The 16,166-nt window shown below is 44.1% G+C and overlaps 1 protein-coding gene across 1 annotated transcript in view; it reads right to left on the bottom strand.

Moving 5' to 3' along the window:
• Window positions 1-16,166, bottom strand: part of NEIL3 (nei like DNA glycosylase 3) — a 60,970-nt gene that overhangs the window by 32,418 nt on the left and 12,386 nt on the right. The window lies entirely within an intron of this gene.

Here is a 16,166-nt window from a genome sequence, read left to right as displayed (position 1 = left end):
TAGGAAGTTATAAGGGTTAAAATTCGACCAGCGATTTGTCATTTTTACAACGAAATTTACAAAACCATTTTTTTTAGGGACCACCTCACATTTGAAGTCAGTTTGAGGGGTCTATATGGCTGAAAATACCCAAAAGTGACACCATTCTAAAAACTGCACCCCTCAAGGTACTCAAAACCACATTCAAGAAGTTTATTAACCCTTCAGGTGCTTCACAGCAGCAGAAGCAACATGGAAGGAAAAAATGAACATTTAACTTTTTAGTCACAAAAATTATCTTTTAGCAACAATTTTTTTATTTTCCCAATGGTAAAAGGAGAAACTGAACCATGAAAGTTGTTGTCCAATTTGTCCTGAGTACGCTGATACCTCATATGTGGGGGTAAACCACTGTTTTGGCGCATGGCAGGGCTTGGAAGGGAAGGAGCGCCATTTGACTTTTTGAATCAAAAATTGGCTCCACTCTTTAGCGGACACCATGTCACGTTTGGAGAGCCCCCGTGTGCCTAAAAATTGGAGCTCCCCCACAAGTGACCCCATTTTGGAAACTAGACGCCCCAAGGAACTTATCTAGATGCATAGTGAGCACTTTGAACCCCCAGGTGCTTCACAAATTGATCCGTAAAAATGAAAAAGTACTTTTTTTTTCACAAAAAAATTCTTTTAGCCTCAATTTTTTCATTTTCACGTGGGCAACAGGATAAAATGGATCCTAAAATGAGTTGGGCAATTTCTCCTGAGTACACCAATACCTCACATGTGGAGGTAAACCACTGTTTGGGCACATGGTAAGGCTCGGAAGGGAAGGAGCGCCATTTGACTTTTTGAATGAAAAATTATTTCCATCGTTAGCGGACACCATGTCGCGTTTGGATAGCTCCTGTGTGCCTAAACATTGGCGCTCCCCCACAAGTGACCCCATTTTGGAAACTAGACCCCCCAAGGAACTAATTTAGATGCCTAGTGAGCACTTTAAACCCTCAGGTGCTTCACAAATTGATCTGTAAAAATGAAAAAGTAATTTTTTTTCACAAAAAAATTCTTTTCGCCTCAATTTTTTCATTTTCACATGGGCAGTAGGATAAAATGGATCATAAAATTTGTTGGGCAATTTCTCCCGAGTACGCCGATACCTCATATGTGGGGGTAAACCACTGTTTGGGCACTCGGCAGGGCTCGGAAGAGAAGGCGCGCCATTTGACTTTTTGAATGGAAAATTAGCTCCAATTGTTAGCGGACACCATGTCGCGTTTGGAGAGCCCCTGTGTGCCTAAACATTGGAGCTCCTGCACAAGTGACCCCATTTTGGAAACTAGACCCCCCAAGGAACTTATCTAGATGCATATTGAGCACTTTAAACCCCCAGGTGCTTCACAGAAGTTTATAACGCAGAGCCATGAAAATAAAAAATAATTTTTCTTTCCTCAAAAATGATTTTTTAGCCTGGAATTTCCTATTTTGCCAAGGATAATAGGAGAAATTGGACCGCAAATATTGTTGTCCAGTTTGTCCTGAGTACGCTGATACCCCATATGTGGGGGTAAACCACTGTTTGGGCGCACGGCAGGGCTCGGAAGGGATGGCACGCCATTTGGCTTTTTAAATGGAAAATTAGCTCCAATCATTAGCGGACACCATGTCACGTTTGGAGAGCCCCTGTGTGCCTAAACATTGGAGATCCCCCAGAAATGACACCATTTTAGAAACTAGACCCCCAAAGGAACTAATCTAGATGTGTGGTGAGGACTTTGAACCCCCAAGTGCTTCACAGAAGTTTATAACGCAGAGCCATGAAAATAAAAAAAAAAATTATTTTCTCAAAAATGATCTTTTAGCCTGCAATTTTTTATTTTCCCAAGGGTAACAGGAGAAATTTGACCCCAAAAGTTGTTTTCCAGTTTCTCCTGAGTACGCTGATACCCCATATGTGGGGGTAAATCACTGTTTGGGCACATGCCGGGGCTCGGAAGTGAAGTAGTGACGTTTTGAAATGCAGACTTTGATGGAATGCTCTGTGGGCGTCACGTTGCGTTTGCAGAGCCCCTGATGTGGCTTAACAGTAGAAACCCCCCACAAGTGACCCCATTTTGGAAACTAGACCCCCAAAGGAACTTATCTAGATGTGTGGTGAGCACTTTGAACCCCCAAGTGCTTCATAGAAGTTTATAATGCAGAGCCGTGAAAATAATAAATACGTTTTCTTTCCTCAAAAATAATTATTTAGCCCAGAATTTTTTAATTTTCCCAAGGGTAACAGGAGAAATTTGACCCCAATATTTGTTGTCCAGTTTCTCCTGAGTACGGTGATACCCCATATGTGGGGGTAAACTACTGTTTGGGCACATGCCGGGGCTTGGAATTGAAGTAGTGACGTTTTGAAATGCAGACTTTGATGGAATGCTCTGCGGGCGTCACGTTGCGTTTGCAGAGCCCCTGATGTGCCTAAACAGTAGAAACCCCCCACAAGTGACCCCATTTTGGAAACTAGACCCTGAAAGGAACTTATCTAGATGTGTGATGAGCACTTTGAACCCCCAAGTGCTTCATAGAAGTTTATAATGCAGAGCCGTGAAAATAATAAATACGTTTTCTTTCCTCAAAAATAATTATTTAGCCCAGAATATTTTATTTTCCCAAGGGTTACAGGAGAAATTGGACCCCAAAAGTTGTTGACCAGTTTCTCCTGAGTACGCTGATACCCCATATGTGGGGGTAAACCACTGTTTGGGCACACGTCGGGGCTCAGAGGGGAAGTAGTCACTTTTGAAATGCAGACTTTGATGGAATGGTCTGCGGGTGTCACGTTGCGTTTGCAGAGCCCCTGGTGTGCCTAAACAGTAGAAACCCCCCACAAGTGACCCCATTTTAGAAACTAGACCCCCCAAGGAACTTATCTAGATATGTGGTGAGCACTTTGAACCTCCAAGTGCTTCACAGACGTTTACAACGCAGAGCCGTGAAAATAAAAAATCATTTTTCTTTCCTCAAAAATTATGTTTTAGCAAGCATTTTTTTATTTTCACAAGGGTAACAGGAGAAATTGGACCCCAGTAATTGTTGCGCAGTTTGTCCTGAGTATGCTGGTACCCCATATGTGGGGGTAAACCACTGTTTGGGCACACGTCAGGGCTCGGAAGTGAGGGAGCACCATTTGACTTTTTGAATACGAGATTGGCTGGAATCAATGGTGGCGCCATGTTGCGTTTGGAGACCCCTGATGTGCCTAAACAGTGGTAACCCCTCAATTCTAACTCCAACACTAACCCCAACACACCCCTAACCCTAATCCCAACTGTAGCCATAACCCTAATCACAACCCTAACCCCAACACACCCCTAACCACAACACTAACCCCAACACACCCCTAACCCTAACCACAACCCTAATTCCAACCCTAACCCTAAGGCTATGTGCCCACGTTGCGGATTCGTGTGAGATATTTCCGCACCATTTTTGAAAAATCTGCGGGTAAAAGGCACTGCGTTTTACCTGCGGATTTTCCGCGGATTTCCAGTGTTTTTTGTGCGGATTTCACCTGCGGATTCCTATTGAGGAACAGGTGTAAAACGCTGCGGAATCCGCACAAAGAATTGACATGCTGCGGAAAATACAACGCAGCGTTCCCGCGCGGTATTTTCCGCACCATGGGCACAGCGGATTTGGTTTTTCATATGTTTACATGGTACTGTAAACCTGATGGAACACTGCTGCGAATCCGCAGCCAAATCCGCACCGTGTGCACATAGCCTAATTCTAAAGGTATGTGCACACGCTGCGGAAAACGCTGCGGATCCGCAGCAGTTTCCCATGAGTGTACAGTTCAATGTAAACCTACGGGAAACAAAAATCGCTGTACACATGCTGCGGAAAAACTGCACGGAAACGCAGCGGTTTACATTCCGCAGCATGTCACTTCTTTGTGCGGATTCCGCAGCGGTTTTACAACTGCTCCAATAGAAAATCGCAATTGTAAAACCGCAGTGAAATGCGCAGAAAAAAACGCGGTAAATCCGCCATAAATCCGCAGCGGTTTAGCACTGCGGATTTATCAAATCCGCAGCGGAAAAATCCGCAGAGGACCAGAATACGTGTGCACATTCCTAACCCTAACCCTAACCCTAGCCCTAACCCTAGCCCTACCCCTAACCCTACCCCTAACCCTAACCCTACCCCTACCCCTAACCCTACCCCTAACCCTACCCCTAACCCTAACCCTACCCCTACCCCTAACCCTAACCCTAACCCTATTCTAACATTAGTGGGAAAAAAAAAATTTCTTTATTTTTTTATTGTCCCTACCTATGGGGGTGACAAAGGGGGGGGGTCATTTATTATTTTTTTTATTTTGATCACTGAGATAGATTATATCTCAGTGATCAAAATGCACTTTGGAACGAATCTGCCGGCCGGCAGATTCGGCGGGCGCACTGCGCATGCGCCCGCCATTTTGGAAGATGGCGGCGCCCGGGAGAAGACGGACGGGACCCCGGCTGGATCGGTAAGTATGATAGGGTGGGGGGGGACCACGGGGGGGGGGATCGGAGCACGGGGGGGGGAATCGGAGCGCGGGAGGGGTGGAACGGAGCGCGGGGGGCGTGGAACGGAGCACGGGGGGGCTGGAACGGAGCACGGGGGGGTGGAACGGAGCACGGGGGGGGGTGGATCGGAGTGCAGGGGGGGTGATTGGAGCACGGGGGGGTGATTGGAGCACGGGGCGAGCGGACACGAGCACGGGGGGGAGCGGAGCACAGGGCGGAGGGGAGCCGGAGCAGTGTACCGGCCAGATCGGGGGGGTGGGGGGGCGATCGGAGGGGTGGGGTGGGGGCACACTAGTATTTCCAGCCATGGCCGATGATATTTCAGCATCGGCCATGGCTGGATTGTAATATTTCACCCGTTATAATGGGTGAAATATTACAAATCGCTCTGATTGGCAGTTTCACTTTCAACAGCCAATCAGAGCGATCGTAGCCACGAGGGGGTGAAGCCACCCCCCCTGGGCTAAACTACCACTCCCCCTGTCCCTGCAGATCGGGTGAAATGGGAGTTAACCCTTTCACCCGGCCTGCAGGGACGCGATCTTTCCATGACGCCGCATAGGCGTCATGGGTCGGGAAGGGGTTAAATGGAACAACCTTTTTTCAGTTGGAGATTAAACAGTTTAAATACATGGTGTGCAGAATCGTTAGCCAATTTGCATTTTTCATGATTAATTTTTATTATTAAACAACCACAATGCTGTCGGTCAATACAAAAGGTTAATAAACCTGAATATTTAAGAAAGTAAAAATGAGGTTTGGTCTTTCTTAGGAGAAAACCTATGTGTGCAGAATTTGTGTCTAATTAAAGTGAGAGTTATAATCAAACAAATCAAAATACACTGTGCGAGCAAAAGGGAAGCAAGAGTTTGAACTTTTCTCTTTCAGGCTCCATATCTCACCATCCACTAGTGCTTCAAAAGTGAGACTAGGGGTAAGCAGGATCAGATAAAATAAAAAGAATATTTAAACACAATAATTCTTCTGTGAATTCAACCTGTCCAGTTATAGTTACATAGTTATTAAGGTTGAAGGAAGACTATATGTCCATCTAGTTCAACCCATAGCCTAACCTAACATGCCCTAACATGTTGATCCAGAGGAAGGCAAAAAAAAAAAAACCATGTGGCAACAGTAAGCTTCACATTGGGGAAAAAAAATTCCTTCCCGACTCCACACACGGCAATCAAACTCACTGCTCTTACAGTAAAGAATCCACGTCTGTTATTATGCTTAAACCTTCTTTCCTCCAGACGTAGAGGATGCCCCCTTGTCCCTGTCTCAGGTCTATGATTAAAAAGATCATCAGAAAGGTCTTTGTACTGTCCCCTCATATTTATACATTAAAATAAGATCACCCCTTAGTCTTTGTTTTTCCAAACTAAATAGCCCCAAGTGTAATAACCTATCTTGGTATTGCAGACCCCCCAGTCCTCTAATAACCTTGGTCACTCATCTCTGCACCCGCTCCAGTTCAGCTATGTCTTTCTTATACACCGGAGACCAGGACTGTGCACAGTATTCTAAGGTGTGGTCGCACTAGTGACTTGTATAGAGGTAAAATTATGTTCTCCTCATGAGCATCTATGCCTCTTTTAATGCCTCATCCCATTATTTTATTTGCCTTTGTAGCAGCTGCCTGACACTGGCCACTGAATAGGAGTTGAATTGGTCGCGGCCGGCCGAATCCTGTGTATCCAATGTAATATTCTAAAATCTTCATAAATAAACTACATACATATTCTAGAATACCCGATATGTTAGAATCGGGCTATTATCTATCTATCTATCTATATATATATATATATATTTTCCCAGGTTTAATTCTCCCGGGTCGTATTGATACGCAGGCCTTCAGGCCCACATATCGTGCTCATTATTCCCGATACTACATGCTTTGCATTTTCTCTTGCACAAATTGCCATTGTATCACAGTAGCTTAGTTCAACTCACAGGCTCAGTAGTTAGCTCTGGCTTCACTATTTAGATACTATGGTTCTTTCTTTGTATTTTATGTTGTCACGTTTATGTGTTCTTTTTTTTGCAGCTCGATACACAGGATCTTATATAGGCGCAGTGTATATTGATACTTATAGTGTATATATTTCTGTTATAGGTATTCACCTTGTAGATATCCGCTGCACATTCACATCTAGCGCTACGGCCGAGCACCTTGGAAGTTTTCCTCATATTCTTCCTATTCAGTATCCTTCACGGTATCGAAGCTGCAGTAATGCTATATGCTAACGTACATGAGCAAATGTCTATATCACGTTTCATTCCTTCCTTATTCACGCTCACAGCCTATAGATCTTTCTAATTGGAACCTCCACGGCTCACGGAGCACTAGCTTGGATTCAATCTCGGCCGCCACTGTTGTCACCTTTAGCCTTCTGTTTGACGGAATTTGGTTACAGATAGAATTCATTGTGATTTATGTTACCTCTGACTGGGCATCATTCAGATTATCTCTTAAATCGGTTTGTGATTTTGTATATATTTCAGTTTTGATAAAGAGGATTCTTATGAAGGTCTTGTGAATAGACCGAAAACGTTTAAAATCTTGGAACTGGATGCACAATAAAAGTAATGTTCAAGTTTTTGTTCAAAACCATGAGTGCCAAGTTTTTTGTAATTACCGTACTAATTGACAGGCTGGAAACCTGACTTATGCACCACCAACGAGGACCTTGAGTGCCATGTGTACTTTCTTTATTGTTAGCAACACATTCCACTACATAATGAATAAAGATTTGTAATTGGAATATTTAATTCATTCAGTGATATTCAGGATGTGGAATTTTAATGTTCGCAGGGAGGGTTTGTACAAGGACATTTTTAGAGGGATAGGTCACACGAGCACTGTCCTTGTCAAGACAGGAGATATTGAATTGGGCATGACAGGCAATGCAGTTTTACCCATTTCCCTTGTCTCCCTCTTGCATGATGTTTTTGCTGATCAAAAACATTTAATGATAAGGTCCAACCATTTTTTAATTGAGCACCGCTTCCCTTTATCATTATGTCTGTACATGTCATAGCGAGGTATAGTGATCCATATTTTAATTTTAAAAGTTACCGTATTTTTTGGACTATAACACTTTTTCCCTCCAAAAATGTGGAGGAAAATGGGGGTGCATCTTATAATCCAGATGTACCTACTCTGGCTGTGGTGGCGAGTTGGGGAAGTGGGCAGCGGTGGAGCAGCGGGTCACAGGAGCCGGAGGCTGTGGCTAACTCCTGTGCCCGCTGGTAAAGAGGAAAGAATATTCACTGCATTCCACGCCCATGGGCATGGAGGACAGTGAATATTCATTTCTCTTTAATAGTGGACACGCTGTTAGCCGCAGGCTTCCTGCATCTACCGGGCATTCGCGTGTGCCCGCTACTTAAGGCAATGAATATTCACTGCTCTCCACTCCCATAGGCGTAGAATGCAGTGGATATTCATTCCCTGTAGTAGCAGCACACATGAAGGCCCGGCAGCTACAGGAAGCCAGCAGCTGCGGCTGACACTGATCACTATTAAAGAGCAATGAATACTCACTGCTCTCCACGTACATAGTCCTGGCACAGAGAGCAGTGAGTATTGCAGCAGCTGTCCTCAGCTTGTAAGCAGCGCATGAAGCCACTGCCATTCGCTGCTCACAAGCATAAAGCAGCTGCTGGCATCGGAACAAGACGCTGCGAGGGCGCTCAGGGAAAGTAAGTATAGTGGAGTTTTTTAATGTTTCTCTGATGGGGGGTCATGCATACCAGGATGGAGATGAGGGGGGCCATGCATACCAGGAGGATGGGGGCCCTGCATACAAGGATAGAGATGAGGGGGACCATGCCTACCAGGATAGGGATAATAATAAATAATAATTTTATTTATATAGCGCCAACATATTCCGCAGCGCTTTACAAATTATAGAGGGGACTTGTACAGATAGACATTACAGCATAACAGAAATCACAGTTCAAAATAGATACCAAGAGGAATGAGGGCCCTGCTCGCAAGCTTACAAACTACGAGGAAAAGGGGAGATGAGGGGGAACATGCCTACCAAGATAAGGATATTGCCATGCAAACCAGGATTGGGAGGGGGGCCAATCATACCAGGATAAGCATGGGCCATGCATAACAGGACAGAGATGGGGGCCCTGGATACCAGGATAGGAAGACTGGGTCATGCCTACCACGCTAGGGATGAGGGAGACATGCCTACGAAGATGGGGGATGAGGGGGCCATGCATACCAGGATGGGGGGGGGGGATGAGGGGGCCGCGCATACCAGGATGGGAGGGGATGAGGGGGCCGCTCATACCATGATGAGGATAAGGGTACCATATATACCAGGATAGGGATGAGAGGGCCATGCATACCAGGATGGGGATGAGGGGACCATCTATACCAGGATAGGGGATATTAACCCCTTAATCCCATATGACGTACTATCCCGTCCAGGTGACCTGGGACTTAATTCCCATGGACGGGATAGTACGTCATATGCGATCGGCCGCGCTCACGGGGGGAGCGCGGCCGATCGCGGCCGGGTGTCAGCTGCCTATCGCAGCTGACATCCGGCACTATGTGCCAGGAGCGGTCACGGACCGCTCCCGGCACATTAACCCCCGGCACACCGCGATCAAAGATGATCGCGGTGTGCCGGCGGTGCAGGGAAGCATCGCGCAGGGAGGGGGCTCCCTGCGGGCTTCCCTGAGACGATCGGTACACGGTGATGTGCTCACCGTGTACCGAGCATCTTCTCCCTGCAGTCCCCGGATCCAAAATGGCCGCCGGGCTGCATCCGGGTCCTGCAGGGAGCACTTCCGGGTCAGGATCAGGCTGCAGCTGCAGCTCTAATCCTGCCCGGCTGTATGTTAGATCACCGATCTAACAGAGTGCTGTGCACACTGTCAGATCGGTGATCTGTGATGTCCCCCCCTGGGACAGTGAAAAAGTAAAAAAAAAAATTTCCACACTTGTAAAAAAAAAAATAAAAAAAAAATTCCTAAATAAAGCAGAAAAAAAAAAATATTATTCCCATAAATACATTTCTTTACATAAAAAAAAAACAAAAAAACAATAAAAGTACACATATTTAGTATCGCCGCGTCCGTAACGACCCGACCTATAAAACTGGCCCACTAGTTAACCCCTTCAGTGAACACCGTAAGAAAAAAAAAAAAAAAACGAGCCAAAAAACAACGCTTTATTATCATAACGCTGAACAAAGAGTGGAATAACACGCGATCAAAAAGACGGATATAAATAACCATGTTACCTCTGAAAACGTCATCTTGTCCCGCAAAAAACGAGCCGCCATATAGCATCATAACCAAAAAAATAAAAAAGTTATAGTCCTCTGAATAAAGCGATGCCAAAATAATTATTTTTTCTATAAAATAGCTTTTATCGTATAAAAGCGCCAAAACATAAAAAAAATGATATAAATGAGGTGTCGCTGTAATCGTACTGACCCGAAGAATAAAACTGCTTCATCAATTTTACCAAACGCGGAACGGTATAAACGCCTCCCCCAAAAGAAATTCATGAATAGCTGGTTTTTGGTCATTCTGCCTCACAAAAAATCGGAATAAAAAGCGATCAAAAACTGTCACGTGTCCGAAAATGTAACCGATAAAAACGTCAACTCGTCCCGCAAAAAACAAGACCTCACATGACTCTGTGGACCAAAATATGGAAAAATTATAGGTCTCAAAATGTGGAGACGCAAAAACTTTTTTGCTATAAAAAGCGTCTTTTAGTGTGTGACGGCTGCCAATCATAAAAATCCGCTAAAAAACTCGCTATAAAAGTAAATCAAACCCCCCTTCATCACCCCCTTAGTTAGGCTAGGTTCACATTGCGTTAATGGGTTAACGCTAACGGACAGCGTTGCACGGCGAAAATGTCACAATTAACGCCGTGCAACGGGTCCGTTAGCACAACCATTGACAGCAATGTGATTTTCAGGTGTAGCGCATCGCTAGAGCGTGCCATTTTCGGCTCGCGCTAGCAAGGTGCCATTCTTTTGTGGCGCGCCTCAGACGCTGCTTGCAGCGTCCGCGGCGCGCCCGAGGTCCGATCCCCGATCTTCCAGAGCGGGGACGTTAACGCGACCACTAAACACGACACCTAAAAAGACATTGTGTTAGCGCAATCCGCTAGTGCTAAACGGATTTCCCTAACGCAATGTGAACCTAGCCTTAGGGAAAAATAATAAAATTAAAAAAAATGTATTTATTTCCATTTTCCGGTTAGGGTTAGGGTTAGGGCTAGGGTTGGGGCTAGGGTTTGGATTACATTTACGGTTGGGATTAGGGTTGGGATTAGAATTAGGGGTGTGTCTGGGTTAGGTGTGTGGTTAGGGTTACAGTTGGGATTAGGGTTAGTGGTGCGTTTGGATTAGGGTTTCATTTATAATTGGGGGGTTTCCACTGTTTAGACACATCAGGGGCTCTCCAAACGCGACATGGCGTCCGATCTCAATTCCAGCCAATTCTGCATTGAAAAAGTAAAACAGTGCTCCTTCACTTCCGAGCTCTCCCGTGCGCCCAAACAGGGGTTTACCCCAACATATGGGGTATCAGCGTACTCGAGACAAATTGGACAACAACTTTTTGGGTCCAAGTTCTCTTGTTATCCTTGGGAAAATAAAAATTTGGGGGGCTAAAAATCATTTTTGTGGGAAAAAAAAGGATTTTTATTTTCACGGCTCTGCGTTGTAAACTGTAGTGAAACACTTGGGGGTTCAAAGTTTTCACAACACATCTAGATAAGTTCCATGGGAGGTCTAGTTTCCAATATGGGGTCACTTGTGGGTGGTTTCTACTGTTTGGGTACATCAGGGGCTCTGCAAATGCAACGTGACGCCTGCAGACCAATCCATCTAAGTCTGCATTCCAAATGGCGCTCCTTCCCTTCCGAGCTCTGCCATGAGCCCAAACAGTGGTTCCCCCCCACATATGGGGTATCAGCGTACTCAGGACAAATTGAACAACAACTTTTGGGGTCCAATTTATTCTGTTACCCTTGTAAAAATACAAAGCTGGGGGCTAAAAAATCATTTTTGTGAAAAAAAAAAGAATTTTTATTTTCACGGGTCTGCGTTATAAACTGTAGTGAAACACTTAGGGGTTCAAAGTTCTCACAACACATCTAGATAAGTTCCATGGGAGGTCTAGTTTCTAATATGGGGTCACTTGTGGGGGGTTTGTACTGTTTGGGTACATCAGGGGCTCTGCAAATGCAACGTGACTCCTGCAGACCAATCCATCTAAGTCTGCATTCCAAATGGCGCTCCTTCCCTTCCGAGCTCTGCCATGCGCCCAAACAGTGGTTCCCCCCCACATATGGGGTATCAGCGTACTCAGGACAAATTGGACAACAACTTTTGGGGTCCAATTTATTATGTTACCCTTGTGAAAATACAAAACTGGGGGCTAAAAAATTTTTGCGAAAAAAAAATAAATTTATTTTAACGGCTCTGCGTTATAAACTGTAGTGAAACACTTGGGGGTTCAAAGCTCTCAAAACACATCTAGATAAGTTCCTTAGAGGGTCTAGTTTCCAAAATGGTGTCACTTGTGGGGGTTTTTAATGTTTAGGCACATCAGGGGCTCTCCAAACCAACATGGCGTCCCATCTTAATTCCAGTCAATTTTGCATTGAAAAGTCAAATGGCGCTCCTTCCCTTCCGAGCTCTGCTATGCACCCAAAAAGTGGTTTACCCCCACATATGGGGTATCGTCGCACTCAGGACAAATTGCACAACAACTTTTGTGGTCTAATTTCTTCTCTTACCCTTGGGAAAATAAAAAATTGGGGGCGAAAAGATCATTTTTGTGAAAAAATAAGATTTTTTATTTTTACGGCTCTGCATTATAAACTTCTGTGAAGCACTTGTTGGGTCAAAGTGCTCACCACACATCTAGATAAGTTCCTTAAGGGGTCTACTTTTCAAAATGGTGTCACTTGTGAGGGGTTCCAATGTTTAGGCACATCAGGGGCTCTCCAAACGCAACATGGCGTCCCATCTCAATTCCAGTCAATTTTGCATTGAAAAGTCAAATGGCGCTCCTTTCCTTCCGAGCTCTGCCATGCGCCCAAACAGTGGTTTACCCCCACATATGGGGTATCGTCGCACTCAGGACAAATTGCACAACAACTTTTGTGGTCTAATTTCTTCTCTTACCCTTGGGAAAATAAAAAATTGGTGGCGAAAAGATTATTTTTGTGAAAAAATATGATTTTTTATTTTTACGGCTCTGCATTATAAACTTCTGTGAAGCACTTGTTGGGTCAAAGTGCTCACCACACCTCTAGATAAGTTCCTTAAGGGGTCTACTTTCCAAAATGGTGTCACTTGTGGGGATTTCAATGTTTAGGCACATCAGGGGCTCTCCAAACGCAACATGGCATCCCATCTCAATTCCAGTCAATTTTGCATTGAAAAGTAAAATGGCGCTCCTTCCCTTCCGAGCTCTGCCATACGCCCAAACAATGGTTTACACCCATATACGGGGTATCAGCGTACTCAGGACAAATTGGCCAACAATTTTTGAGGTTCAATTTCTTCTCTTACTCTTGGGAAAATAAAAAATTGGGGGCGAAAAGATCATTTTTGTGAAAAAATATGATTTTTTATTTTTACGGCTCTGCATTATAAACTTCTGTGAAGCAATTGGTGGGTCAAAGTGGTCACCACACATCTAGATAAGTTCCTTAGGGTGTCTACTTTCCAAAATGGTGTCACTTGTGGGGGGTTTCAATGTTTAGGCACATCAGTGGCTCTCCAAACGCAACATGGTGTCCCATCTCAATTCCTGTCAATTTTGCATTTAAAAGTCAAATGGCGCTCCTTCCCTTCCGAGCTCTGCCATGCGCCCAAACAGTGGTTTACCCCCACATATGGGGTATCAGCGTACTCAGTACAGATTGTACAACAATGTTTGGCATCCATTTTATCCTGTTACCCTTGGTAAAATAAAACAAATTGGAGCTGAAATAAATTTTGTGTGAAAAAAAGTTAAATATTCATTTTTATTTAAACATTCCAAAAATTCCTGTGAAACCCCTGAAGGGTTAATAAACTTCTTGAATGTGGTTTTGAGCACCTTGAGGGGTGCAGTTTTTAGAATGGTGTCACACTTGGGTATTTTCTATCATATAGACCCCTCAAAATGACATCAAATGAGATGTGGTCCCTAAAAAAAAATGGTGTTGTAAAAATGAGAAATTGCTGGTCAACTTTGAACCCTTATAACTCCCTAACAAAAAAAAATTTTGGTTCCAAAATTGTGCTGATGTAAAGTAGACATGTGGGAAATGTTACTTATTAAGTATTTTGCGTGACATATCTCTGTGATTTAAGGGCATAAAAATTTAAAGTTGGAAAATTGCGAAATTTTCAAAATTTTCGCCAAATTTCCGTTTTTTTCACAAATAAACGCAAGTTATATCGAATAAATGTTACTACTAAAATGAAGTACAATATGTCACGAGAAAACAATGTCAGAATCGCCAAGATCCGTTGAAGCGTTCCAGAGTTATAACCTCATAAAGGGACAGTGGTCAGAATTGTAAAAATTGGCCCGGTCATTAACGTGCAAACCACCCTCGGGGCTTAAGGGGTTAAGTACAGATGTGACCACATGTCTTGACCGAGATTTGATGCCAGGTATCAATTACATGTTCCCAAAGTGGGGGCATACTGGTCGACTCACTTGGGTATGTATACAGTTTTTTCTTCAACTCTACCTACAAGTGTTCGATTGGGTTGAGTTCTGGGGGCCAATCCGGCATCTAGGCTTCATTGTTGTTGAACCATTTATTTGCCAATCTCGACGTATGCTTTGGGTCATTGTCCTGCTAGAACACTATGTTGTACTTTTCATACCCATAGTACTTGAATGTATGGAGTAATTTGTCTTGTAGGATACTCACATATAGCTCAGCATTGAGACCACCACCGATCCTGGTCAACTATCCAACACATTTTGCTGTGATACAACCTCATATCACCAGGCTTCCTCCACCAAACTTGACAGTTTCTTCAAACACGTTGCACGGTGTTATCAGGGACATCAGTGATCTCACTATTACGAAGCATACAAGTCACCTAAATTGTCATGTTTGACACATCAGAGCTCATTGACCTTGTGATGAGCAGACTTGTTGACTCCAATATTTTGCATGGACATCCACCTCTTAGCTTTTGAATGGATGGACGACTTTCATTTTGTATTCTTCCCACTATCATGGCACTCACTTGATTCAGTTTGGCAATCTTCTTGGACAAGAGACCACTATCGAAGATCTGGATGATGCAGTCTCAGTTTTCTTGGGAAATCTTCCTGGCTACTCCTTGATTCCGTTTGCTTGGGAAGCAATCTAATAACGCACTGAGCTATTAGGGAATGTGACAACCGACTGTATTTTGTAGTATACAGGAAGTAAAACATTTTTTACCCACCGAGAGCAAACCAGTAACAATACAGTGACATGACAAGAATCTGCATAACTAATCATATGCTAAATAGTTGCAAGTCAAATTTATGTATGAAATAGCCAAGATGACTGTCTATAAAATGATGGTAGTCTTACATTCAAAGCAGAAGTGGATAATGAGATATAGAGCCTGAAAGTCAAAAAGTTCAAAACATTGCTACCCTTTTGTTCGTCAGTGTACATTTAAAAAATATATACTGTATACATTGACCATTATAGGCACTCCTCTTTTCAATAACAGCTACAAGCTTTCTATCCATGGCGTCTGTCAGTTCTTAATGCGTTGACAATGTGTTGGGCAGCACCAACCACAACCCCCAGACACTAGTCGGATAGGTGACTGTTTTTCGTCACAGTAGATCTCCAGTTTTAACAAGGGCCCACAAGTTCTCAGTGGGGTTCAGGAAAGGTGAGGAACGGTCCATGTCATTATTTCATTTTTAAAGGGAATCTGTCACCTCATTTTTTGCCTATAAGCCAAGGCCACCGCCATCAGGGGCTTATCTACAGAATTCTGTAATGCTGTAGATAAGCCCCCCGATGTAACCTGAAAGATAAGAAAAACAAGTTATATTATACTCACCCAGGGGCGGTCCCGATTTGGTCCAATGAGCATCGCGGTCCAGTCAAAAGGGCAAACAAAGTACACCTGCGCAGGGCAGGAGCCGCGACAGGAAGCAAAGAAGGACGTCATCGTATGAAGATGGGAGGCGCCGGACCGTGACGCCCATCGGACCAGACCGCATCGGGACCGCCCCTGGGTGAGAATAATCTAACTTGCTTTTCTTATCTTTCAGGTTACATCAGGGGCTTATCTACAGCATTACAGAATGCTGTAGATAAGCCCCTGAAGGCGGTGGCCTTAGGTTATAGGCGAAAAATGAGGTGACAGATTCCCTTTAAGGTCTTTACTCGCAGCCAAGCATTAGAGTTTTACAGTGCATGCGATGGAGCATTGTCCTGCATTAAAGTCATGGTTTCCTTGAAAAATGCAGACTTTTTAATGCACCACGACTTGAAGAAAGTGTCTTCTAAAAATGGTCAGTAGGTTTGGGATTTGATTTCGAGTCTATCTTTCAACCAATTAGCCCATTTTTAATAATAACAGCCCATAGCAGTACCACACCTCC

Source organism: Ranitomeya imitator, chromosome 1 (genome assembly GCF_032444005.1).
Source record: "Ranitomeya imitator isolate aRanImi1 chromosome 1, aRanImi1.pri, whole genome shotgun sequence".
Classification (NCBI taxonomy): Eukaryota; Metazoa; Chordata; class Amphibia; order Anura; family Dendrobatidae; genus Ranitomeya; species Ranitomeya imitator.
Note: the sequence above shows the minus strand (reverse complement) of the source record. Positions and strands in the feature narration are given on the sequence as shown.